At 36.6% G+C, this 27,596-nt stretch overlaps 1 protein-coding gene across 3 annotated transcripts in view; it reads right to left on the bottom strand.

The window, feature by feature from the left end:
- CACNA2D1 (calcium voltage-gated channel auxiliary subunit alpha2delta 1) overlaps positions 1–27,596 on the bottom strand; it is a 537,856-nt gene that overhangs the window by 442,010 nt on the left and 68,250 nt on the right. The window lies entirely within an intron of this gene.

Here is a 27,596-nt window from a genome sequence, read left to right as displayed (position 1 = left end):
TATGGAATAACAGCATAACTTAGAAAAGAGATATAAATGCTGTATAAGAGAATATATAAAAGAATAATGAGCTGATAAACTAGAGAGGAAGAAAACAACCCTGAAAATCAGTCATGACAAAGGATGAAATACCTTAGAGATAAACACAGATGCTTGATTTACGTGTGAAATAAACTAGTTAGTAAAGGAAACACATTAAGACTAGGGATACTTTAACACAAATGAAATTATAAATATTTATTGAACCATGCCCTATAAATAGATTAGAAAATGGTAAAGGAATATTAAGAAACAAAAAACAAATAAATGGGAGTATCATATAAAATACAGAAAAAACTTACAGAAATATTAAAATGAATGATGCACACAATGACATTCTAATACTGTAAGTTTTACTACTTATAGGCTGTTGAATATAAGAGAAAAATATAAATACTAATATTCCTAGCACTACTATTAGATAAATATAGTTGTAACACCATTTGAACATAAAAAACAAAAAGTTACAGTAGGACACAAGTAGAAGCAGACCATTGACAACATTTTCAGATTCAGATCACATCTCATTTCTCTAAGCAGTTACTGAACAAACCCTAGAACACAGAGAAAATGAATCATCTCTTCTCAGATATAATTTCCAAAACTGAAAAATAGTAAAAAGTGTCATACATCCCTTTAGCTGAGGTACTGAGAGATAAAGAATATATATGTAAGGAAATGAACTCATACCTGAGTTCGGATTTATGCTAAACTGACCCAAAACATGCATTCTAATTGGACACTGAAGAGCACAGTTACTACCAATATTCATTGAGGTGAACTTGTTTTGGCTAAAAAGTAATTCAGGAACCTACTCAGGCTTCTCTGCCTACTGACAAGCTGTCAAGAATACTTCACAGGAGCAAAGATTAGTTTTTGTAAATATGAAGTGTTAGCCAATTTTCCTAAAATACTTAGGCACTGTCTTTCAACCTAGAATTAGAAAGTTTTAATAAATCAGAAATAATGGAAAATCCTATTTACCATGAAAGTAAAAAACTTACACACACACACCAAAAAAAAACACTCTATGTACAAATTTTTTATCAATCTTTTTCTTCTTTGGTAAATTGTCCAGCACTTATGTATAATATCTAAGCTCTATTTTATTCAATTTATACCGAAGGTATTATAAAACTTCAGAGCAACTGCAGAGCACATAGCATTTTCATGTACAATAATAAGAAACTAATACAGCATTCAACTAAGATAAATTTGTTGTTTGTTCCCTGTCAACCAATTCAACAAATATTAGTTGTCCTGGAAAAGATACTAAGAGATGGAGATTCAGGTTGGTGTTAAAACTACATCTGGCAGGAAGAGAGGAAGAAGGGAACAACAAAAATATATATGGTGGGATAAATTTCAGGAACCAGAAGAAAGCCACTTAATATTTATTAATTAGTGATCCAGGAAAAATAGTAGACGAGGCTTTCTGGAGCACGAGCTACTTGAAGTGACATTTGAAAGCCAAGTGAACATCACAAAAATGAAAAAAGAAGGAGGAGGGTGGAGCAAGATGGGGAACCATAAGGATCATTCAGCTGAGCTCTCCTAGAATGACTGGGGAAAAAGAGAGAACCCAGCCATATCTGGCATAGGGACTTTACATACAGTCATAGCTCAGGGAGCACAGTGAGGAGGTGGTGAGCCAGATACAGCATATGATTCAGAGCCGTGGGAATCTGATGAATTAGACAGGTGATTGGGACTGGCTGGATGAGCCAGCCGCCCATGGAGGTCCAGGATCAGAAGAAGACTTTCCAGAGTTTTCACTTACTGGGGGAAGCTATGAATTGAGCAGAAAGCTTCAAAGAGTGTGCAGACTCGAACAGTTTACAGCAACCAGTTTGAATGCCAGTTGGAGTGGATTTGCCATAGGTTGGTGGCTAGCAAGGCAGCCATGATGAGAAAGTCTCAGCAGTTAAGAAGCTGCCATTGCAGGAAGGTCATGAGAAGGTCTTTGTAGGGGCCTACAGCATGGCCATCTTATTCAGCCTACCAGGATCAGAACTTCCCTCTTGGGACAGGCTGAGGGACTCCCACACCCAATGGGAACTGGAGTCTTGGGGCACTGTAAGACCTGCCCCTGAAGGATTCTTTTGAGCTTTAAGATCTCAACCTGACAGGGTCTGAATACTGAGGAAACAATTAGGCAATCACCAAAGGCAACTAAGTTAGGAATAAGAAACATGTAGGTTGCTGGCTGTGTGCTCCATCTTCTAAAAAAAAACTACAGCGCCACTTGGGCTCCTGGCTTAATATTGCAACATACTGTCATCAAGAGCAAGGACTCCTGTATTTTTGGCCACAGGGAAAAGTTTGGCTTTGCTCAGGCTGAGGCCACTTGAAGACATAAGCAAGGTAATTGAAGCAAAGGAGGCAGTGAGAAAGAAAAAGGACAAGGAGGTGAATAAGAAGAAAGAACACATGAGGAGGAACCAACAGAAAAATTTAGGCAATATGAAAAATCAAAACAGAGGAACTCCCCCAAGGGACCATGAGAGCTACTGCAGAAGACTCCACCTATAAAGAACCAATGGACTTGACAGAAAGTGAATTTAAAATATGGATGTTAAAGAAAATAAAAGTAATGGACAAGAAAATGGAAAGACAGAACCAAAAGTTGGACAAGAGATACATAGACTATAGAAAAGATATGGCAGAGCTTAAGGAAGTGAAGCAGACAATCAAGGAATGTAAAGATACAGTAGAAAGTATCAAAAATAGGTTAGACCATGGAAAAGAAAGAACCTCAGAACTAGGGGATAAAGTTTTCAAGTTAACCCAGGCAGATAAAGAGGCAGAAAAGAAGAGAGAGAAAGCAAAACAGGCACATAAAGAACTAAGACTCTGGGCGGCACCTGTGGCTCAGTCGGTAGGGCGCCGGCCCCATATACCGAGGGTGGTGGGTTCAAACCCGGCCCCGGCCAAACTATAACCAAAAAAAAAAAAAAAAAAACAGCCGGGCATTGTGGCGGGCGCCTGTAGTCCCAGCTACTCGGGAGGCTGAGGCAAGAGAATCGCTTAAGCCCAGGAGTTGGAGGTTGCTGTGAGCTGTGTGAGGCCACGGCACTCTACCAAGGGCGATAAGGTGACACTCTGTCTCTACAAAAAAAAAAAAAAAAAAAGAACTAAGACTCCATGAAGCATTCAAACATAAAAACAATAGGGATTCCTGAAGGGTTAGAAGATTGTCACAAATGATGGAAGGCCTACTGGAGACTATCATAAAGGAAAACTTCCCAAGTTTTACTAAAGACCACGACACACTCCCTTCAGACTGATATCAAACCCTGGGTCATCTCAACTCAAACACAGCATCTCCAAGACACTTTGTAATGAACCTGTCCAAAGTGTCGATAAAAGAAAAAATTCTGCAAGCAGCCAGGACTAAGTGCCAACTGACCTACAGAGGCAGAGCCATTATGATGACATTAGACTTTTCAATGAAAACTTTCCAAGCCAGAAGAGAACGGTCATCTACCTTCAACATTCTTAAACAAAACAATGTTCAGCCCAGAATTCTGTATCCTGCTAAACAAAGCTTTAAAATTAATGGAGAAATCAAATCTTTTGCAGATATATAAACACTGAGGAAGTTCACCACAACAAGACCAGCTCTACAGGAAATACTTAGACCTATTCTCAACAGCGACCACCACAATGGACCACCAACAAAGTAAACACCCAGAAGTTAGAGGTCAAATCTTAGTTTCCACAATGGCAAAAAGGATAAAACTACACAATGGACTTCCACAAAAAAAGAGAAATAGACCTCCATCACACTCATCTATTCTCTCAATAAATATCAATGGACTGAATTCACCCCTGAAGAGGCACAGGATGGCTGGCAGGATAAAAAACCACAAGCCATCCATATGTTGTCCACAGGAGACAAACCTCAGGGTTAAGGGATAAAAAACAGTATTACAAGCAAATGGAAATCAGAAGAAAAGAGGGTTGCAATCTTATTATCAGGCACAAGCATATTTAAAGTAACCAAAGTTAAGAAATACGAAGATGGTCACTCTATATTGGTCAAAGGAACAATACAACAAAAAGACATTTCAATTTTAAATATTTATGCACCCAACTAAAATGTTCCCAGATTTTTGAAACGACTTGAAGGGTGGGAGCAATATGATATCCCACAATACCATAATAGCCAGGGACTTTAACAGCCCTCTGACAGAACTGGACAGAGACTCTAAACAGAAACCAAACAAAGATATAAAATAATATGGAAAATTCATTACGCATACAGAATAAAATTAACATCGCCCATAATCTTACTGCCTTGTGATAATAACCATTAGGTAAGTTCCTTGAGGGCTTCATCCTCAATATTTCTTTGACATAGTTGGAATCATGCTATATACACAAAACCTGCACCTCTCACCACTTAAAAAAATTGATTCATATGGATAAAAGATTTAAATCTAAGGCATGAAATGATAAAAAGCCTTGAAGAAAGTGTGGGGGAAACACTTAAAGATAATGGCCTGGGGAAAGATTTTTATGAAGAAGACTTCTGTGGCAATTGCAAACAGACAGGTTCACTACACTTTGGACAGGTTTATTACAACAACAAAAATAAACAAATGGGACCTAAACTGAAAAGCTTCTGAATGGCTAAGGAAACAAAAACCAAAGCAAACAGACAGCCTTCAGAATGGGAAAAAATATTAGCATATTATGAATTGAACAACAGCTTGATGACTAGGATCTACAGAGAATTCATATTAATCAACAAAAGAAGGCCCCACAATCCCACATATCACTGGGCAAAAGAGATGAATAGAACCTTCTCTAAAGAAGACAGATGAATGACTAACAAACATATGAAAAAATGCTCATCATCCTTCACCATCAAAATACCCTGAGATATCATCTAACCCCAGTGAGAATGGCCCATATTACAAAGTCTCAAAGCTACAGATGCTGGTGTGGATGTGGAGAGAAGGGAACACTTTTACACCATTGGTGGAACTGCAAACTAATACAACCTTTTTTGAAAGAAGTATGGAGAATCCTCAAAGATTTCAAATTAGACCTCCCATTTGATCCTGTAATCCCATTATTAGGCATCTACCCAGAAGAAAAAAAATCCTTTTATCATATGGACATTTGCACTAGACTGTTTATTACAGCTCAATTTACAATCACAAAAATGTGGAAACAGCCTAAATGCCCACCAACCCAAGGCTGTATATGTATACCATGGAATACTATACAGCTACTAAAAGATAGAGACTTTACATCTTTCGTATTAACCTGGATGGAGGTAGAACACAACCTTCTTAGTAAAGCATCACATGAATGGAGAAGCAGGAATCCCTGGTACTCTATTCTAATATGAAGGCAGCAGATGAGCTAATACAAGGGGGGGGGGTGGTTAAGGGAATGAGCAAGGGAAAGAGAGGGTTTCAGTATACAGCACACCTCTTGAGGGCAGGACACAATTATAAGAGGGACTTTATCTAACAAATTCAGTGAGCGTAACCTAATTCTTTGTACTCTCCATGAATCCCACACAATTTAAAAAAAAAAAAAAGGAAAAGAAAGAAAAAAGAAGGAAATAACAATGAAGGCAGGGGGGATGTAAAATATAGCATCATCAGCAACTCTAAGAAGTGTGAGTGGCGGGAGTCCAAACTTGGTTCATCAAATTGTAGGAAATTGAGGCAAAAATGGTAGGGAAGAAATTCAGTACATAGGTCTTCAATACCGTTCTGAAGCTTATTATCAAAATAATGGAGAAATGTTAGAAAATGAGAAGCCACAGAATGATACGATCATGTGAGTATATAAGAACGTGATAAAATCATGTCCTCAGCACCAAGTGGATGATGGCTAGAAGGAGAATAGAAAATGAAAGGAGAAAGTTTAATTAAGAGATAAGAAATGAGAAAGACCTAAACTAAGTGGCGGTGAAAGGCGGGAAAGGAACAAAATGGAAGGCCAAATAGAGGCAACTAGCTCAAAAGAAATTCTTCAGTAGGAACAAGAATTCATGTACTGTCACATACAGAAAACGAGAAAGGATCTGAGATGAATCAGGGAGTTTCACAGTTAGTTGATGACAGGACACTTGGATACAGAAAGTACAAGGAGAGTAAAAGTTTAGAGGGATATTGATGCGTTCATATTTATTGATGCATTTACAGGTGCTTGGGGGAGACTTCAGGATAGATACACAGTAGACAAGTGAATGTATAGGGTTTTAGAGGGCTCCGAAGGGAAATCTCCATAGAGGTTAAAGACTTGATAGTGACAGTGCATATAAAGGACGGAGATAAATCAGTGAACGACTCCCAAAGGAGAGCGTACAGAGGCAGGAAGGAAATAAGCAGGAGGCAGAACTCTGGAAAACAGCATTGGAAGAATGGACAGAAGAAGCTGAGTAGTGGCCAAAAAAGAGAATCGAAAAACAATTCTCTCCCAGAGGCCAGGAAAGAAAAACGTTTCCAAAGAGCATTGGATGAGTGAAAATTATTCACCGTACATATGAAGAGAAGGAAAGAAACTGAGAAAACTGGAAGAAACAGAGGAGGAGTTGGCGCTCCTCCATGTCTTATAACAGAGTAGCCATGAGCACATTCCTATGTGAAAGGAGGAGGGCAAGTAGAGAACGGGACATCAAAGATTCAGGAGTATTATTTAACTTACTGACAGTGATAAAGTACAGGAAACACTACCCCAAATAGGGCACCTTCACATTAAACAGTCACAGATCCATGCGGGGAGGAAGGTCAAGGACATGCAAAAACAAACCGTTCCTGACACCCCTCCCCACACACACACTGCTCAAGAAAACAGCAAAAGCAGGAAGGTTCCTCCAACCTTCTGTTGTTCTGCTCTGAAACAGGCCATGACATTTAGGGAGCTCCCTCTCTAACCTTCTCCCTTCTCTTCTCCCCTGCACTATCCACAAAGGGAAGAAATCTTACACAGGAAACAAGAGGAGTCTGAACAAACAGGCCTTGCTAAGTTCCTCATTTATTACCATTAGATCATTCTCATTTATCCTCTAATCAGACCTCTGCAATCATGTCTATAAAACCACCCAGCTTTCCCTGGGTCTTTTTGGGTCTTGAAGGCTTTCTATTTTGAAGGCTTCTGTATCATGTAAAACTTGCATTAAATTAATTTGTGTGTTTGTTTTTAAATAAGGGCATCAGCCATGAACTTTGCAATAAAATAGGTAAGGAAAGAAATTGTTTCTCCCCTGCAATCTTTTAAGAGATTCTAGCTTCTAGCAGGGCGAGGTGGCTCACGCCTGTAATCCTAGCTCTCAGAGAAGCCAAGGCTGGTGGATCACCTGAGCTCAGGAGCTCAAGACCAGCCTGAGCTAGAGCTAGAGCCAGATCCCGTCTCTAAAATTAGCGAGGCATTGGGGTGGACACGGATAGTCCCAGCTCCTAGGGACGCTAAGGCAAGAGAATCACTTGAGTGATCACCAAGAGTTTGAGGCTGCTGTGAGCTGTGACACCACAGCACTCTACCCAAGATGACACAGTGAGATGCTGTGTCAAAAAAATAAAAAATTTTTAAAAAGAGATTCTAGATTCATTAAGCTTTTTCTTGCACATGCCTGTATCCCAAACATGAGAGGGAGGAGGGAAGGGATGACTTAAGGAATAAGTAGAACCAAGAAAAAACCTAATCCACAACCTGAGAACAAGATATGTCTTCCATGGAGATTAGAGGGGAAAATGTAGAAGATCTGAGGTAAATGGAAATAACTAGAACGACGACAGCAAAAAGATGACACAGTTTTACTCATTGGTCTCTATTTTCTTTGTAATGAAGGAAACAAGTCATCTGTTCTGGGATAAGGAGTAAATAATACAGAAAATAGATGGGAAAAAAAGTGGAGGTTTAGTAAGAAGGTCTGGCGAGGGTATTAGTAGACCTGCACTACACCAGAAGCCTTCACTTCCCACCGCACTAATCAGCAGGGCCTTGTGCCTTTCTCACCTGCACCAGGCTGAAGACGCCAACATGGGGGGTTGGGGGGGTGGGGGAAGCATCTAGATGACAGTGGGGCAGACACCAGCCAGTGGGAAACAAGGACAAGGAGAAGTGAATTGAAGGTCCTCACAATTTCAAGATCTCTACTCATTCTAAATAACAAGAACTATTAAATTGTATACATTAAAATGTTATATTATTGAAGTTTCTATCAATGTGAAATAAAACTTAATTCTAAAGAAAGTTATAATATTATATTCATAAACACCTGCTTCCAAAACTCTTTCTCTAGGAAACCAAATATCCTCTCACAATATTTAAAAGAAAATGTGCAAATACTGTGTTATCAAATGTCAAAGTTTTCTCATCATTTTGGAGTTTTTACCCAAATAACCTCTTAAAAAGAATATGCTGTAAAGACTAAATGAAGCCAGCAGCCCGAGGATTTATTCTCTACTTTAAATCATTTGAAACTATACATAAAATAAGTATTTTTTATGAGAACAAGTTCCTAAAGTCATAGTGAAACAAAATAGATTGCTCCCGGAAAATGTAACAGTTTGAAAATCTTTCTCTTAGAAATGAATATATACTACCATCTGCAGCCAGCTCCACAAAGTTCATCACACCCATGTAAATCTGATTATATAGACACAATAGAACTTCACTAATAGGTATATTGTTTCCATGAGAAAATACATTGGATTTTCAAACCTCTGATGTCAAGAATATACTTAGCCCTGCTTGTTAGAAATATGTATTTCCTGGCTTCAAATCTCTGATGGTAACAGAGGCTTCGATGTTATAAAAACACAATTTGAACACGACAGGTACTCAGAAAAATAAAAAGAGTGAATGGTACTTGTAGAGAAAAATGGTGAGAAGCACAAGAGATCAGGTTCACCGTCAACAGAACTACTTTTTATTCCTTTCTTACGCCATGCTCCCCATTGCTCCACTGCTTTCTTGAAAGCCTATGTTCCTGGGCGGCACCTGTGGCTCAAGGAGTAGGGCACCAGCCCCATATACCAGCGGTGGTGGGTTCAAACCCGGCCCCAGCCAAAAACTGCAACAACAACAACAAAAAAGCCTGTGTTCCTATAGCTCCTATGACCCTATTCCATAGTCTCTCTTGTTTTATGCTATTATCATCTGACTTCTTTTTCTTGTCATAATCCCAAATAAAGTCATTTATCAATATTTATCTTTGATTTTATCTGCCATTCTCTTTCCTCACTTGTCTTTATCTGTACTCCTTCAAAATCTAAAGTAATCTCCCATTTCCTTTGTGAATGGATAAATTCCACAAATCATTGTAGTATCACTTTTCACAAACTAAGAACATTCCCTTCTGTCTACCCAACTTCAAGACCACTTTACCTGTGCTTTGTGCCTGTTTTCTTCATACCCTCATGACATGTGGATATACTTGTATTCTCATCACTGCATTTTGAAGTTCCTGTTATAATGTCTTGAATTTAGTAGACCCGTATTTGTTGGCTAGAAAAATGTATTGAAATGCAATTGCACTGCTATTTTTAAAAGATGACAAGTATCTTTATTTGGTATATATCTTCTCACCATAATTTTTTTTTTAAGACAGTATCACTACATCACTCTTAGTAAAGCACTGTGGCATCATAGCTCACAGCACCCTCAAACTTGTTGTTATAATAAGTCAACTTGGGCTTAGGCGATTCTCTTGCCTCAGCCTCCCAAAGTAGCTGGGACTACAGGTGCCTGCCCAGCTATTTTTTGTTGTTGTTTTAGTAGTTGTCATTGTTGTTCAGCAGGCCTCAGGCCAGGTTCGAACCCACTAGCCCCGTGTATTTGTCTGGCGCATTAGCTGCTAAGCTATAGGCACCAAGCTGTCTCACCGTAATTCTTATCAGAAAAATATAAACTGTTGGACTCCATGCATCTGCAAACAGTACCTGCTTTTCAACAAGTATCAGATTTTCAAAATGTGCGCTTAATACTTTAAAGGAATTATTAAATCTCTACAGTGTGTGCCTTAAAGTTCCAAATCTTGTAAGTATATATTAAGTGTCATAGAAAAAAATAGTAAGTCTTGTAATCCCTCTCTGTTTCTATAATAACCCATTACAGAATCAACTAGCAGCACAAGGTTTCCAAATGCTTGTTGTTGTCTACAGAGTCGGTGTAATCTAGAGCATTCGATAAGATATCTCTAAAAACTAAGGCAAATATTTTATTGAATAATTAATCTTTTATACCTTCTTCACTTTACTGTATAGAAACAGACTAAATTCTAAAAGCAAACATAAAACAGTTAACTTTTCATTAAGGGGGAGAGAAAAAACTTACTATTTCAGTAAGATTGTTTCTCTAGAGGTTGGATTTGTCTGTAATGTGGCTTTCAAAAGAGTAGTGCATAGTTCAGTTCAGAAAATTCTTTATTTTCCAATAAAGAATTTCTTTTCAGGTGCATCAGAGGATCAAATTCAGAAATATAGGGCGGCGCCTATGGCTCAGTCGGTAAGGCTCCGGCCCCATATACTGAGGGTGGCGGGTTCAAACCCGGCCCCGAATGAACTGCAACCAAAAAATAGCCGGGCGTTGTGGCGGGCGCCTGTAGTCCCAGCTACTCGGGAGGCTAAGGCAAGAGAATCGCTTAAGCCCAGGAGTTGGAGGTTGCTGTGAGCTGTGTGAGGCCACGGCACTCTACCGAGGGCCATAAAGTGAGACTCTGTCTCTACGAAAAAAAAAGAAATATCAAAATTATACCCCACATAATCTATTTTAAACTGTAACAGCTGAGTACAAAGTGTCCAGTCTGAATAGTTATCTATTGAATTGTTCCAAATGCTAAAGAAAGAATTTGACTGATTGGACCAACAGAGTGAAAGTGATAGCTAAGAATTGTTATAATAAGTCAAACGCAAGACCAACTGTCTTTCCTTCTTGTATTTGATATGGATAAGTCCCTTGAAAAAGAGAATAATGTCTGCAAACCTACCACAATTTGTAAGAAAAGAATATTAAAACAGGCATCGTTCTCCTATATACCTCTCAACTTACTCCAATAGCAATTATCACAGGCACGAAGAAGGAATGGGAGAAATAACACAGAGAAAAGGGAAGGGGACAGAGTGTGTTACCGTGAGAGATTTATAGGAGGGGGGTAGGAGAATGAAAAGGCTTTCCCATGGACAGCCCTGTCCTGAGGCAATTCTCTGCTACTCCACTATGTTTAAGAAATAATCTTATTTTTAACCCAAGCAAATGAGTAAGAGACATAGTTATGCCCTGCGGAGCTGGAAAAAATTAAACTATCAAAAGATCTAACAAAGTGACCATTTCAACGGACTTGATATATAAATAGCTTATTCATAAAGTTGAAGTAATAAGATCATATATTTCAAGTCTAGTGCTCCACTTGCTATAAATATTCTACCAATGCCAAACTGCTCCTATTTTTGTTACATAATAAACCACCCACAGTGTTCCTGTAGTTGGGTAAAAATAACATAAGTAAGCCAAAGATTTAGATAACCCAGACATGAAATTTTGCTAAATATGCATTTCTCATAACATAGATAACTATACAATGCAATGCTGCTTTTTCTTTGCTTTGCTTTTTTTTTTTTTTTTTTTTTTGGTGTAAAGGGAGTGCTCGACATCTACATTAAACCATAGGATTATTTGTGACATGGGTGTCATGCCAGACATGTTAGTTAGTTCCTGAAATTATTCTCAATTTAAACCATTTTCAATAACACTGCTGCTCTGTTTTTAGAAAGCTGTTTCAACTTGTGAAATGGTTTAGTATTCCATTTTTATCTAGAGGAATCCTATAAGAAATGTAAAGAAAGACATGGTCAGGCTAATCAGAGTGGAAAGGTGAGGTAAGGTACTGGAGAGTAGGGAAAGGGTTGTAGCCCTGAAATCTGATCCTGAAGCTGTTTAGCTGTTTACGTTTCTTATGTTTCTCTGCCTTCATTTCCTGTGGGTCTCCTGCTGTCGTGTGTGTGTGTGTGTGTGTGTGTGTGTGTGTGTGTGTGTGTGCGCGCGCATGCATGCACACGTGGCCAGTCCACTTTACAAATTTTATACTCATAGTTATCAAAGGTCGTGAGATCTCATTTTCTTCATAAGATTTTGTTGTCATGAGATCTGCTTCTCTTTTCTTTCTCTTCATGAGATCTACTTTTGCCACCACCTCAGACTGATTTTTGTTTTACACAAGATTGTTTAAAATTGTTTTTTAGTTATTATTTTCTGCCTCAGCTGCAGCAACTGGCTTACCACTTCTATAACAACAAATAAACAGTACATATTAGGGTGGATATTAAGGTAGTTTTGTGGATTAGCAGTGGCTGGAGGTGGGGGATGGTCTCATACATGCTATTTGCTCCCTGAAGTGTTGAGAGCTTTGTTTTTTATCCTTCCACTCACAGTTAGTTACAACCTCTAGCATAGTCGCTCTGTAGCCTGGGGCCAGCCAAGGTGTCCCATGTGGCCACACAATCTGCTGCTGGTGTTTCTATGAACCAAACGAGCTGAATTTCTAATTGCTCATTACAAACTCTCCATTCATCTTATTGAAGATCTTCCCTTTCATTGTGTATCTGGGATTCTTCTCAGTCATTGCAAATTGTCCAAAAAATGTATTTTGCCCTAGTTCAAGCATGTAAACATTATTTAATATCATGACCAAAATGTCCTCATTTTCTTTTTTTCTCAGAAATATTAGCTGAGCATTCATCGTATTTCCATTCCTTCAAAATCCTCAAAAGCTCACTGTATTTGGATTCTGACCTAAATGGCCAATCTGCTTCTCTACCTAGATCAGCATCTCCACTGAAGCCGCTTTAACTCGGTTTTATAAACACACCACTTTTGTCACATTCTTTAGACAGCTGCTAAAAATCGTACTTTGAGTCTGTGGGTCGACCCTTCTTCTGCTCAAAGTTTTCGGACTCTTACAAATTTTTCTTTTCTCTAAGTTGTTAGATATGCAGTCTCTCCTTCGACATGTTGCACATAGTGATAGATTGTCTTATACATTGTTATCTCTCTAAAATACTTAATTTCCTCGAATGAAAAATATCTAGCATGGTTCTGGGCATATGGTGGATGCTCAATAAACAACAGATAACAACTACTAAGCACTTCCAGGCCAGGAACCGTTCTGTACGTGTGTTATGTGAACAAACTCTGTGATTCCCACAAGAATCTTTTGAGGTCAATATAAGTAGTAGGCTCATTTTACAGAAGAATAAACTGGGGCATGAAAAGCCCCCAGGTACTTGCTCAGGGTCCCAGTTAGAACATGGCACATCGGTTGGCCCTTAGAAGCCAAAAATGAATAACTATCTTAAAAAGTGCTAATTGATGCAATGATCTACAACATAGCTTGTTTCTCATTGTTGAACCATCAAATAACAGCCCCTTAACTATCCTCCCACCATAACTTAAAAAATGTCTCCTGCTTTCTATTTTATATAAATGTCATAGCTCAGGGTTTGAAATCTGCTTCCTGTTACCAAAAGAGAAAATAACATTTAGAGAAAGGCTGAATTTTACTAGGCAACTAAATACTTATAGTTAGAAAATAAAGATTTAACTAATTGAGAACACCCAGGTATTTTCTTCCTTAAAACATCTTAGTGGAAATATGTACGTGATTTACTTAAGTGCTATAATTTTTCCTCATGTTAAATTTTTAAAATTTTCGTCAATATTATCAAATTAATCAAGTACTATTTATTTTATTTATAACCAGAAGTTTTACTACTTTCATGAACATAACATGACCTTCTCAGTATTATGCAGAAGGTCCAGCAATTGAATCTAATATTATTCATAACATGTACACAGATTTGACATACAGTAGCAGGTTAGGATGTAGATTCAGCCCTGATGTGTTTCTAAACACAAAATATTCTACAAGCAACATTAATTCCTTCAATATGCATGAAAAATAAGACTATTGCAGCTGGCCTTCACTTTTTTTTATGATGTAGGTTTAGATACAAACAAATGTGTGAATAAAAAAACCAGGACCCAGCTTGATTCATGTGGCATTTCTTTTCAATATAGCCCAGAGTGTATTTGACAGCTGTTCCAAGACAGAGTTTATTTAACAATCAAATGCTGTCAATGCAAATATATTAACTTCTAAATTAGAAAGACAATAACTCTCTTTCTGAAGACAGCAGAAAGAAATATTGCAAGGTTAGTCTACCTCCAACACGTTTATTTATTTTTTAATTAAGTACAAAATTCTAGAGAAATAAAAAATAAAGTCTTCAAAAATGAGATAGCAAACATTTTTTTAGCTCAGAAAATATATTGCAATTTAATCGCTTTCAACCCTTTTGTCCTCAGAGAATGTGGTTCTCTTTGACCCTCTTTGCCCAAGCAGCACACACATTGCCCTTGTGTTCCCTTCTGATGGTCTGAGCACACTGAACAGCCAAACAAAAGATTGCTTTTTGGATAAAAATTATAGCCAGCTCCCCTTCCTGACCTGCTCAAAATAAACAAAAATCTAAACTACTTCATTTTTTCTATCAGACTGTTTTTCTCCATCAACATATGGAAATTAACAATGAGAATTAAGTTTTAAAGTGAATTTATGTTAATCAAATGCAAAAAAATTACAATTTTTAGCACTATCAAATAACCCCTGTCAAGGAATGTGAATCGTTGGTGAAAGGTTTATATAAACTTCAAGCAACATAGAAAAAGGAACATTTTTAATTTCTTGGTCATGATTTCAAACTTATTGGAATTAGTTCATTTTTCAAGTTATATAACATGTGCTAATTGTTAAATAACAATATTACATAATTATGACCTTTGATGCATTATATGTTGAAAAGCCGGTCAAAATTATCAGAGAGAAAAAGCACTATTTTATATAGTTGAATTGAAGCTTTGTGTCATACTCTCAATAAACTAAAAACATGCTATATAGCACATGATTTATGAATGTGCATTTACTAAGAAGGCCTTTTTGAACATTATTTTTCTAGTTAAGTGTTTAATATCAGATAATTTCCTGTTATAACAAAAGACAATAGAAAAAAAATCAGTGTCTATATTTTTTTTAATCAGGAAACAAATCACAACATGGCTACTGGAATTCAAATTATTAAGATAAATTATGAAATACGTTGAAGACAATGGTTTATCGTCTCATAGGAAGCCTCATTTGTGTTAATGTTTACATCTTTCCTATTTGAAATAATTCTTCTACAATCCCAAGCAAAGACTTAGAAAACAGATCACACTCAATCATTTTACATACAGGTAGGAAGTGACAGGAGGATGAAGCTGGAGCTTGAAGTCCCTCCAGCAAGATGGCCTGCCCACGTAACTTACCATCTTCATAAGATAGGAAAGGATCAGGGAGCAGCTAGTCACGTGAATTAAACATCCACATTCCAAATGAATTGTTGAAATCTCCTAATTTTTTTTCATTATTAGTCATCTGTCACTGTCCTACTGTTCCATTTAGAGCATATCCCAATGCAGATTTCAACAAGCAATTTTTAAATGGACCACCCTGTATTGTAACGTGAAAGTCTAAAGATTTCTGAAGCTGGGTCTGTGAATCACATGTGACTCAGCAGCCTCCCACAGGCCTGCCAACCCATATAGTCTCTCTCAAAATGTTCCTTCCTTTTGTAGAAGAAAGGCTGAAAGGACACCCTTTTCACTATTCAGAAAACACAAAAGGATTTGAGTACATATAATCCATTAGAATTCACACTACCTATTTTAGATCACCTGTAGTCATAGACAGAGAAAAAACACCCATCACTGTATGTCTTGCTGTCTGCAGGGCTGTCTTTTCAGCCATCTTATATATTTTCCCAAAGCTGGTCAACCTCCCATGTCTCTTAATCACATCAGGGAAATAACAGCCTTAAAGGAGTTTCTATCACCTTTGAACATCTTGTAATTGAACCTTGTTATGAGGTTATTATTTCTCCAATTAAGGCAAGTAAAAACTGAATATATTCAGTTCTTAAAACTGGAGAAAAAGAAAACATCTTGGTTTTTTACTCCAGTTCTAATAAATATAGGCTTCCTTTACATATTACACATGAAAAATTATCATGCCAATTCTCCCAAATACTTTCTGCCATAGGCATTCATTACCTTACTAACAATCTTTCCATTTGAGCATAAAAGTGCCAGTAAGTTCTTCTGGATGCCAGTGAAATTGTGGTATATTTATCTTACACACTGTTAGACAGACATCTAAAACAAGACCTACTTTTACATATACTTACATACTGCTTAATTTCTATAGTAATTTTTATCACTTTGATGTTTACAAGTAGTTATAAAAATATCAGAAAACATTATCTTTAGACATCCAATCCTTAATGCCCATCAAAAGAAAACACAAAACTATATATATTTATAATTTACGTAGCTGACTCAAAAATGGCCATCGACTGCCATATTTTTTCTTTTGCAGAGTTTTGATTTCTAAAAAAACATCTACAGACCAAATTTTCAGTTGTCTGTATCCTTAGATTTAACCAGAACAAAAATATGTGTACAAAGGGCAAAGTGAGACTTTACATCTTCACCCTGATATTAAAAGAAAAAAACAATCAGCAACTGAGGGCTAAATAGTTGGTCATGGTGAATGAACATCCCATGTAAACTGCAGAAAAAATTTTTTTGACCAGGTGGTGATCGGGCCACCCTGTACCTACTCAGTTCTAGAACCTAGATCTGGGGTTTACAGAGAGACTGTATCAGACCCTCCAGCCAGTTTCATCAGACTATAGATTTAGGAAGGATCAATAGGCAGTGTCCAAAAATAGACAGTGACATAGATGCCAAAACCAAGCAAGTAGCCCGCAAGAACAATGATTCAAAGAGGCAGGGCAGAAGGAATGCAGGGCCCTGGAGAGAGAGCAGCAACTGGAGACAAGAATATAGCAAGTATCACAGACCAGAGCAGACGAATGCACAACTGTGGATCAAAGGGTAGTCGAGGAGATTCACAACATGACTAAGAACCTATTTATAGAGTCCTCAGTGTTCTTGTCCACTTAGGGACAAGGAGATGCTAAAAACTTTGACTGGTTAAGAGAACTGCCTAAAAAGTTTTCTTTAAAGACCTCCACTCAGTATATACCCTGTTTCCCCGAAAAAAGACAGTGTCTTATTTTAAGGTGTGTTCCCAAAGATGCACTAGGTCTTATTTTCAGGGGACGTCTTATCTTTCCTGTAAGTAGGTCTTATTTTTGGAGGATGTCTTATTTTGGGGGAAACAGGGTAATTGCTTGCTCTAAGATCTCAAAGAACACCATACAAAATGCTACTGAAATGGAAAATTAACCTGGTTTTCCTATTTCTTTAATACAATTGCTACTAAAGAAATACATAACACACCTTCCTTTGCGTTCATCCCAGAACCTCATCCCTGACTCTCCCGATCAGATTCTTCTAATAGATTTTTCACAAAGCCCATGGAAATTACCTTACATAATGCAAGAAGAGTGTGTATACTTTCCCTCTAAAGAAAGTATCTCTGCTAAAATATGGCAAAAGCTTTCTAATGGCCCCTAAACTGGTCTTGTCCTCTATGTTTACCTTTTTGTGACAGACTGGGAAGTTTATGGAATAAATGGGCAGACAACAGGATTAATGTGCATGTCCACTGCAGCGTCATTCCTCTTCAGCAGGGACAGCCAGACAGGGCACTGAGCTGGGAAGCCCCGGGGAAATTGCATTTCTTCCTGAACTTATAACATGGCCATCTGATAGTAGATACACAAAAGAAGGAAAATAAAACTGAAGGAACTGAAAGAGATTCAGAAGACCCAAACGAAGAGAAAGAGAAGTCAGGAGGAAGCCCTGGAAGCTGGGAAAAGTAGGAAGAAGAATAGAAAAAAAGAGACTTGGAGTTAATATAGAGTTTCCCTTAAAAAGGTAAAAATTTATTTTTGCACATTTAAAAAAAATTGACTTTTCACCAAAAACTGTCAACAATGCACTATTCCTGTACTAGTAATCAAATATTCATTACAGCTTTTAAGCGTGATAAATAATCCTATAGGCTAACATAACAGCCTAGAACCCAAATATGGTGGAATCTATGGTTACTTGTTTTATTTGACACGGAATTGTGAAAATAATTCTCTAATAAGAATATTTTTTCAATAAAAAAATACTTTTTATTTGTGCTCAATTTGTTTTTAGGAAAAGTAATGGTTATTGATTTTTGCTGCTCAAGAATACATCCTTTTAGTGTGGACAAGGGATTCAAATGATATTGATTTTTGTTGTGTAGGTCAATGACAGATCAATAAATGAATGGTGATTTGTTTATAGCAGTCTTTGGATAGGCTCCCTGCTGGGCAGAGGCATTCATGTTTTTGCATCTTCACATTTTAACTATGATTATTAATATATTTGAACATTTCCAGGAGAGACACAATTCTAATTATTTCATTGATATAAATACTGAAGTGCTATACAGCATTTGCTAATTCTATTTTTCTTTTTTCTTTATTGTTTTGAGAAAGAGTCTCACTCTGTCGCCCTGGAATTGAATGCCATGTCATTATCACAGCTCATAGCAACCTCGAACTCTTGAGCTCAAGTGATCCTCTGGCCTCAGTCTCCCCAGTAGTTGGGCTATAGGTGCCCGCCACAACTCTCTAGTTTTTCTATTATTAGTAGTGATGGGACTTGCTTTTGTTCAAGCTAATCTTGAACTTCTGAGCTCAAGGAATCGATCTGCTTTGGCCTCCTAGAGTGCTAGGATGACAAGAAGGAGCCTCTGTACATGACCCATATGCTACTTCTAAACCAAAGGTTATCATTTTCAACATTTTCCTCAGGTGTTCTAGATGGCTAATAGGAGAGGTCTGAAGAAAGGCTAAGTTTACATGGCTTGATTTGCATGACCCTATTAGTCATTTTCTCTTGAGCATAGTGGATGACAGACAAAAGCACTGGGTAGTCAGCCAACTACTGAGAGGAGGTCTTGGTTGCTGTCTATAATTCTGACAAGACTTCTTTATTCCCCACACTATCTGAGCCAGTGAATGGGGAAAACAAGAGCAGGGAAAACTTCAAAAGGGAGAATGAACCAAATGCCAAATAACCCTGGTTGTGACCCTCCTTCTAGACTACTCATTGCCACAGCACAGATACAGAGGCCAAGCACATACTATTATTTTGGGGAAGACCTTGAACTTGCCACCCGACATGGAATTTAATGTCATCATTGAAAAGCAATCCTAACAGTGCCTGCTGTTCCTTCTGATTGCCACGCTTTCCCTCCAGGCCTTTGCATTTGCTCTCATTCCTTTTAAGCCCCAGGTCAAATGTTGCACTCGCAGAGGCGATCCAGAGTACACTTGCTAAATTCATCACTCTGCCCTGCCTTCTGCCCTCCACATCAAGTCCCAATTGTTTCTTCAGGACACTCCCCACTTTTGATTGCTATGTTTGCCTGCTTGTCTACTTACTCGTCTTCGGTCTCTTCTCCCAGTACAATGTGAACAGCACAACAAAAGGTATTCTTCCCCTGAAATCAAAAGCACTTAGCTTTGCATTGGGATAGAACAGTTTCCCAAGCCAGCCACTGTAGCTTATTCCTGAAATTATAGCACTCTGGGAGACATTATGGCAGGTACCTATAATTCCAGTACTTGGGAGGCTGGGGCAGGAGGATCGCTTGAGCCCAGGAGTTTGAGGTTACCGTGACCTAGGCTGACTCCACAGCACTCTAACCTAGGCAATAGAGTGAGAGCCTGTCTCAAAAGAAAAGCAAAACAACAACAACAACAAAAAAAAAAACCATGAAAAGCTCACCAGTGACAAATAAATAAATAAATGAGTGACTCTGGGGGAAAACAAAGACAGAAGTCAAATTGTATTTTACCAACTTATAATAAATAAAGCTTCTATTAGAAATTCAGTAATCTTAAATCCAATTTTCTTTTTTCCTTACCTAGTGGAATGGAGAAGAATGGGTAAAGATCATCTTGACTCACATAGAAACCATAAAGTTTCACTTACAGTCAAGTACAAAAAGTTTCTATTCCAAATATTTGAATTTTCATATAAAACATCCATAAAATTATTTCTAGACTGAGAAAAAAAAAATAAAAGAATCTATTTCCCTACAGCAAAAATGCAAAAATCAAGGAGGGATGAAGCCATATATTAGCAATGTCAAGGTATTTAGAGAGTAATGACCCTTAGGCTTTGTCCAGCTTTGGTGGAGTAACGTGAATACAGGAGGCACTGCCCGCCGCTGCCAGTCCGCTCAGCTACCAACAACTTAACTGCAAGTGTCTGCTTTGGTTATGGGAATGCTCTTCACCATCTGCAGAAACTCCAACCCAAGAGATTGTAGAGATATTTCCCTCTGAAATTAAAGTACTGGTGGAGTAACATAAATGTTTACATTTTTTGAAGAAGCTAAACGAATTGTGCGGAAATACATCGAGGGTACCATTTAACCTGGTATGGCTTTGGCAATTGCTAAAATTACTTTTACAAACTCATTAAGTTCTGTGAAGCAGGAAGGTAATGATATCATAGCTGAGTTCTCATTCAAAGTCATAAGCAGAATCTGAATTTAAAGTGGAATTAGAATATCAGTATTTCTCCATTTTTATGCTCTAAACAAATCAATGTACTATTTTATTTCACTTTAAATTTTAGAGACTATGAATTTCAAGAAGTGTGTTATTTTATGTAAGTTTGAATCTAACCTCAATTTTCCAGAGAGTTGCTAAGGGACTGGCATTCTATTATTGGGGGGTGGGGGGACAGGGATTAAAGCCCTAAGAATCCATTACTCATAATTACTAACAGCCTATTATTTTCCCCCTGTTCAAAAATTTCCAGGTATGTCTCAGTGATTTATATTTCAAATATTCTATAAGAGCCTTCATACTTCCAATCTTTTTTTCTATCAATACTTTCTGTTCTTTTGCTATACACAACAATGACTCTTACATCATTTTCATTCCTACATAACATTCATTCATCTAAGATGAATAAAAATTCAGAAATTTGAGGTATTTTGAGAAGAAAATGTTACCTAATTTTCAGAATTTGTATTTTATTTATTTTCTTTCTTTCCTTTTTTTCTTTTTTGAGACAGAGTTTTACTTTGTCACCCTTGGTAGAGTGCTGTGGCATCACAGCTCACAGCAACCTCAAACTCTTGGGCTCAAGCGATTCTCTTGCCTCAGCCTCCCAAGTAGCTGGGACTGCAGGTGCCTGCCACAATACCCAGCTATTTTTAGAGACGGGGTCTTGCTCTGGCTCAGGCCAGTCTCAAACCTGTGAGCTCAGGCAATCCACCCACCTCAGCCTACCAGAGTCCTAGGATTTCAGGCATGAACCACGCCCAGCACTCTGAATTTGTGTTTCATCTGCTGGAAATGTCTCTCTCCTTGAAAATCTTTCGCCTAGAAAATTTCTAATTTTCTTTACTTAAGGCATGGAGTCTCACTCTACCACCCAAGCTGCAGTACAGTGGTGTGATCACAGTTAGTCACTGCAGCCTGTGCTCCTGGGCTCACGTGATTGATCCTTCCACCTCAGCCTCCTGACTAACTAGGACTACATGTGTGAGGCTTGCACCATCATGCCCAGCTTATATATATTATTATATATATTATATATATATATATTTTTTAATATCCTATAGAGATGGGGTCATCTTCTGTTGCCCAGACTGGGTTCAAATTCTCACTCCACAGCACTCTAACCTAGGCAATAGAGTGAGACCCTGTCTCAAAAGAAAAACAATCACGTTGCTTTTGGGCTCAAACAATCCTCCTCAGCCACCCAAAGTGCCAGCATAAGAGGCTTCAGCCACCACACCATCCCTCTAGACACCTTTTAAAGTTAATATTCTCTTCTCTGTAAATCCCTCCAGGATGCTGTACAAGTTACGAATGATTATCAAAAAGGTCTTGTATTTCATTGTAATTATTCCTTTATCAAGCTCTCTATTAAATTTTAAGCTTTCTGGGACTAAGCTTCATGGGGACATTGAGATGACTAATGTTTGACACAGAGTAGGAATGTTTAATGGGTTAATGTTAATTCTTTCACATGAATAGCTCTCTGGGTCACCCCTTCTCCTCTAACTTTCACTGTCACTGCTCTTAGGGATTTTTTCACCTCTGGTATAAACTACTGTGGTAGCCTGATAACTGGAGGTTCAGACTTCCGCCTCTTCTGCCCCCCACTACTGCTGTGACTTTTTTCAGAGTAAACATTAATAAATGATCCTGTGAATAACCATAACATCAGAATTACTTTTCTGATTATAGAGCATTAATATGTATATACATTACATTTTGAAAAATAGTAAAGAGCTCTCCTATTACTAAAATAGGCCAAGAAAAAAGACAGACTAGAAGCTGATCTCACCTACGAACGTGTAAAATATTGACATATAAAATCAAACAGAAAATTGTCAAAATTAATACATCAGGATCCAAAAATATTTATTTAAGTCAGAAACAGATGTCCCAATTCTCTCACGGATCAACACTGAGAACTTCAATAATTTAAACAAATTTTCTTGAGTCTGTTTCATTGTCTCACAGAGTTGTGAAATTATAATCAATTAAGATTTTTAAAAAACAGCAATTCCTGGGACATAGTAAATAAGTAATTAATGGTTAATATTATATCATTTTTAACCTACAATGTATTCCAGTAAATACAGAGATTAAAGGCAAAAAATACCTAATCATTTCAATAAATGCCCCTCAAACTGCTTTTACTAATATTCCATTCATTCTTGCTAAAAAAAAAAAGAATTAATAATTTAGAAAGAGAAAGAAACTTCCTTATCTTAATAAACATTAATTCCATTTGTAACAGCTACCAAATATATATTGTGTATCTGTATACGTATGTATGTGCATATATATATATATATATAATGTGTGTGTGTGTATAAAAATAACCTTAACAAAGAAGGTGAAAGACGCCTACAAAGAAAATTACAAAAGATTGATGAAAGAAATTGAAGAGTAAACAAATGGAAAGACATCCCTGCTTATGGATCTAAAGAATTATTATTGTTAAAACAACAACACTACCAAAATCCATCTACAGATGCAACGCACTTTCTATTAAAATACCAATGACAGCCTTTGAAGAAACAGAAAAAAAAAAAAAAAAAGTTCAAATTTATATGGAACCACAAGACACCCGCAAATAGTGAAAGGAATCCTGAGATAAAAGAACAAAGCTGGAGGCATAACATTACTGAACTTCAAAATATATGACAAAGTGACAGCAACCAAAATAGCATGGTACTGGCATAAAAATAGACACATAGACCAATGGTAGAGAACAGAGAACCCAGAAATTAGCCATGTACCTACAGCCAGCTGATTTTGGGGAAAAGCCCTAAGAACCTTCACCGGAGAAAGGGCAGTCTCTTCAATAAATGGTGCTACGATAGCTGGATATCCACATGCATAAGAATAAAACTAGGCCCTCACCTCTCACCCCATATAATAATATCAAATCAAAATAGATCAAAGATCTAAATGTAAGACCAAAACTATAAAACTACTAGAAGAAAACAAAGGCAGAAGCATTCAACTCATTGGTCTGGGAAAAGACTTTATGAACATAACTTCAAAAGCAAAGGCAACAGAGGCAAAAATACACATATGGGAATATATCAAACTAAAAAGATTTTCACAGCAAAGGAGACAATTGAGCAAATTAAAAACAGAGAAAGAATGGGAGAAGACATTTGTAAACTACTCATCTGACAGGTGATTAGTATCCAAAATACAGGAGAAACTCAAACATCTCAGCAGGAAGAACACACACACACAATCTCCTATAAAAATGGGCAAATGATCTGAACAGATATTTCTTAAAAGAATTTCAAATGACTGAAAAATATATGAAAAAAAGTTCACCATCACTAATCACCAGGTAAATGCAAATCAAAAGCACAATGAGGTCTCTTATCACTCCAGTTAGGATGCGTATTACCAAAAGACAAAAAATAATAGATGCTGGTGAGGAGGCAGAGACAAGGGAACTCTTAGACACTATAGCTGGGAATGTAATCTAGTGAAGACACTAAGGAGAACAGAATGGATGTTATTCGGAAAAAAAAAACAAAACTAGCATATAATCCAGCAATCCCAATACTAGGCTTTTGTCCAGAGGAAGGGAAATCAGTACTTGGAGAGACGTCTGCACCCCATGTTTACTGTAGCACTCTTCACAACATACAAGATAAGGAATTGGCCTAGGTGTCCAACTATAGGTGAATGGATAAAGAAAATATGATATACAAGACCAAGAAATACTATTTACCCATAAAAAAGACTGACATTCAGGCATTTGAGATAACATGGCTAGAACTGGAGGATATTACCATAAGTGAAATAAGCCAGGAACACGAAGTTAAACACCTCATGCTCTAACTCTTATATGTGAACTAAAATACATTTAACTCAGAGAAATAAAAAGTAGAACAAAGATACCAGAGTATAGGAAGGGTTAGGAGAAGAGGAGACAGAGAGAGATTTGTTTGGGATACAAAATTACAGCTAGATAGGAGGAATAAGTTCTTGGGTTCCATACCAGTATGAAATGACTACTGCAACTTGAACTGTACCTTGGAAGTGAGAATAATGTAACCTAAAAATGTGTACCCTCATATTAATTTGAAATTATATATGTATATATGTACATATATATGTATATGTCTATATATGGGTGTATACACATGTGTGTGTATATATATAGTTTCAAATAGGAGGATATTGAATGTTCCTACCATAAACACATGATAAATGTTTAAGGTGTTGGATATGCTAATTACACTGATCTGATAAATATGCATTGTATGTATAGAAACATCACTGTGTATCCCATAGATATGTATGATTATTACGTCAGTTAAATACATTTTAAGTTAAAAAATAGTATCTACCAGCTATGCATATGGAAAAAAATGCTTAATGGTAAATGCTTAAAACATTCTGCTTAAATCAAAAATAAATAGGGGAATGTTCACTCAATGGTCTAAAAATGCTATAACTAGAACTCATGGTTAATGTACTAGGATAGCAAAAGAGTAGAAGTACAGACATTGGGAAAGAAAAGAAACAAAAAGACTGGGCATAGTGGCTCATGCCTGTAATCCTAGCACTCTGGGAGGCCGAGGTGGATGGATTTCCTGATCTCAGAGGTTCCAGACCAGCCTGAGCCAGAGCAAGACCTTATCTCTAAAAATAGCCAGGTATTGTGGCAGGTGCCTGTAGTCCCAGCTTCTTGGGAGGCTGAGGCAAGAGAACTGCTTAAGCCCAAGAGTTTGAGGTTGCTGTGAGCTGTGACGCCACAGCACTCTACCAAGGATAACAAAGTGAGATTCTGTCTCAAAAAAAAAAAGCTTTTATTATGAGCAGCCATATTTGTCTCCATAAAAATCCAAGAGAATAAACTGAATTACTAAATTAACACATAGTTAAGTGTGACATTTTAGAAAATCAGCACGAAAAATGTAAACAACTAAGTGGAATAGTACGCAGACAACTAGAAAGCATCAGAAAAAAAGATTTAAATTATTGAAATGAAACAGCCTCATTAATAACCGATTAAATAACTAAAACACACAAAAATATTTTATTGGATAATACATCAGATAGATAACTTTTAAATACCAACAAATACTAGAAGAAATAGATGTAAATATAGATGTATTCACTCTAAAAGTGTATCAGAAACTATTTTTCAAAGTGTGAAGTACCCACTTCCTATTGATCTTTAGGTCTCTATCACAAGGAAATGCACTGAGCTATCCAGAAAGTAGTACATACAAGGATGTTCACGGGGCGTTATTTTTAATTAGAAATAAATGGAAGAAATTTAAATATTATCATTGAAGAGTACTCTCTAAATAGTTGATGACACATCACTTCCTTGTAATATGCTGAGTTAAAAGACTGAGTGAAAAATAAAGAAATGAAAAACATAATTAATGGAAACAATCTCAAGATCTTCGGTGGAAATGTAGTCATAAAATACACAGAGTATGGAACTTATCCACATATATATGTACAAAATAAATGTTTGCTCAATATACATTCACACAAGGAGCTACATAAGCAATGAACATTACTGAAGAGAAACATGTAAAACGTGAACAGTAAAATACAGCAAGTGAGAGGATGAGTCATAAGAGTTGTCCTCTGTAATTCATGTCATATATAATTTATTGGCTGTTTGAATCTTAAGCAACATAATATATTATAGTGCAATAAAAATAGAAATTTTAAAGCCTAATTCACACCTATTCAGATGAAGAAATGATGTACAAATTAATATAATTTGGAGCATTTCCTTTTCAGTTACCCGTATAGCAAAGTGATTGGCTAAATTCATGACTTCTGGACCGGACTTCTTGGGTTTTAATCCTGGTTTGGCTATTTAGGAAATCATGTTAAATAATGATGAAATTTTCATTATTTTAGAAATGAGGCTAGTAATGGTACATAAAGGGCTCTTGGAGTAATGGTACATAACTCATAGGGTTCTTTTTATCTATTAAAAATATTTAGAACATGTTCAGTACATAATCAATTTTTACTAAGTTTTTCTGGCTGCATTACAAAGTCTCCAGTATTAAGAGTTGACAAAACATTATTTCTAATCTGTAGCCTTAATACATTCAAGAAGAAGCAATTATCTAAATGGTAACTCTACCAAAAACTCACCTATTCTAGCTTACATGAAAATAAAATAATCTTCACTTCAAGGAAATTCTATAAAATGTTTAATATACATATTTCTTATAAGACTATCAGGCTAGTGTGTTGTACAATTATTTGTTATTTTCATGCTTTTATTAAAATTCTACTCAGCATTTTTTCTATATTTAATACAGTCTATTATTAGAAAAAGAAAATGAAATTAACTGAATTCAGTTTCCTATATTGAGCAAATTAATAAGATAAAAAGCTTAACTATAAATGATTTGATTTGTATATTGTCTTTAATGTGTGTTTTTGTATAATACAAGTGTGTTCCAGTACAGCATTAATTAACTTACATATAATTTTTTTCCAAGACAAATTTATCAAAAGTAAAAACGAGGCAAGTAAATATTAACACAAAAATTAACTATAAACTTTATAAAGTATTTTGTAATTTCATTGTTGCATTTCTAAAATTACTAGGTAATTTTAGCATAATTATTCCTCCCAAAATTTGTCCAATCTTCTGGAAATTAGTGTGAGATTCCTCATTGCATTTAAGATACATACAAAATCAATTCTCTATGAAATAACTTACAGAATTGATTAGTACAATGAAAACAGACATAAATTCAATGAAGCAAAAATCTCATACTATATAAAATTATGGCAATATACTGTATGTTGGGAGCAAATTATTTTCTCATCATACCTAAGACATAAAAGAAAATAATCTTATTCAAATTTACAATATGACTTGTGGAGGAAAGTCTTGAAAACTGCTTGTAAAAATCTTTAATATTCGATATCATTTTTTGAGAACTTCCAAAGGACCACAACACTGAAGATTAAGCATTACAG

Source organism: Nycticebus coucang, chromosome 11 (genome assembly GCF_027406575.1).
Source record: "Nycticebus coucang isolate mNycCou1 chromosome 11, mNycCou1.pri, whole genome shotgun sequence".
NCBI lineage: Eukaryota > Metazoa > Chordata > Mammalia > Primates > Lorisidae > Nycticebus > Nycticebus coucang.
Note: the sequence above shows the minus strand (reverse complement) of the source record. Positions and strands in the feature narration are given on the sequence as shown.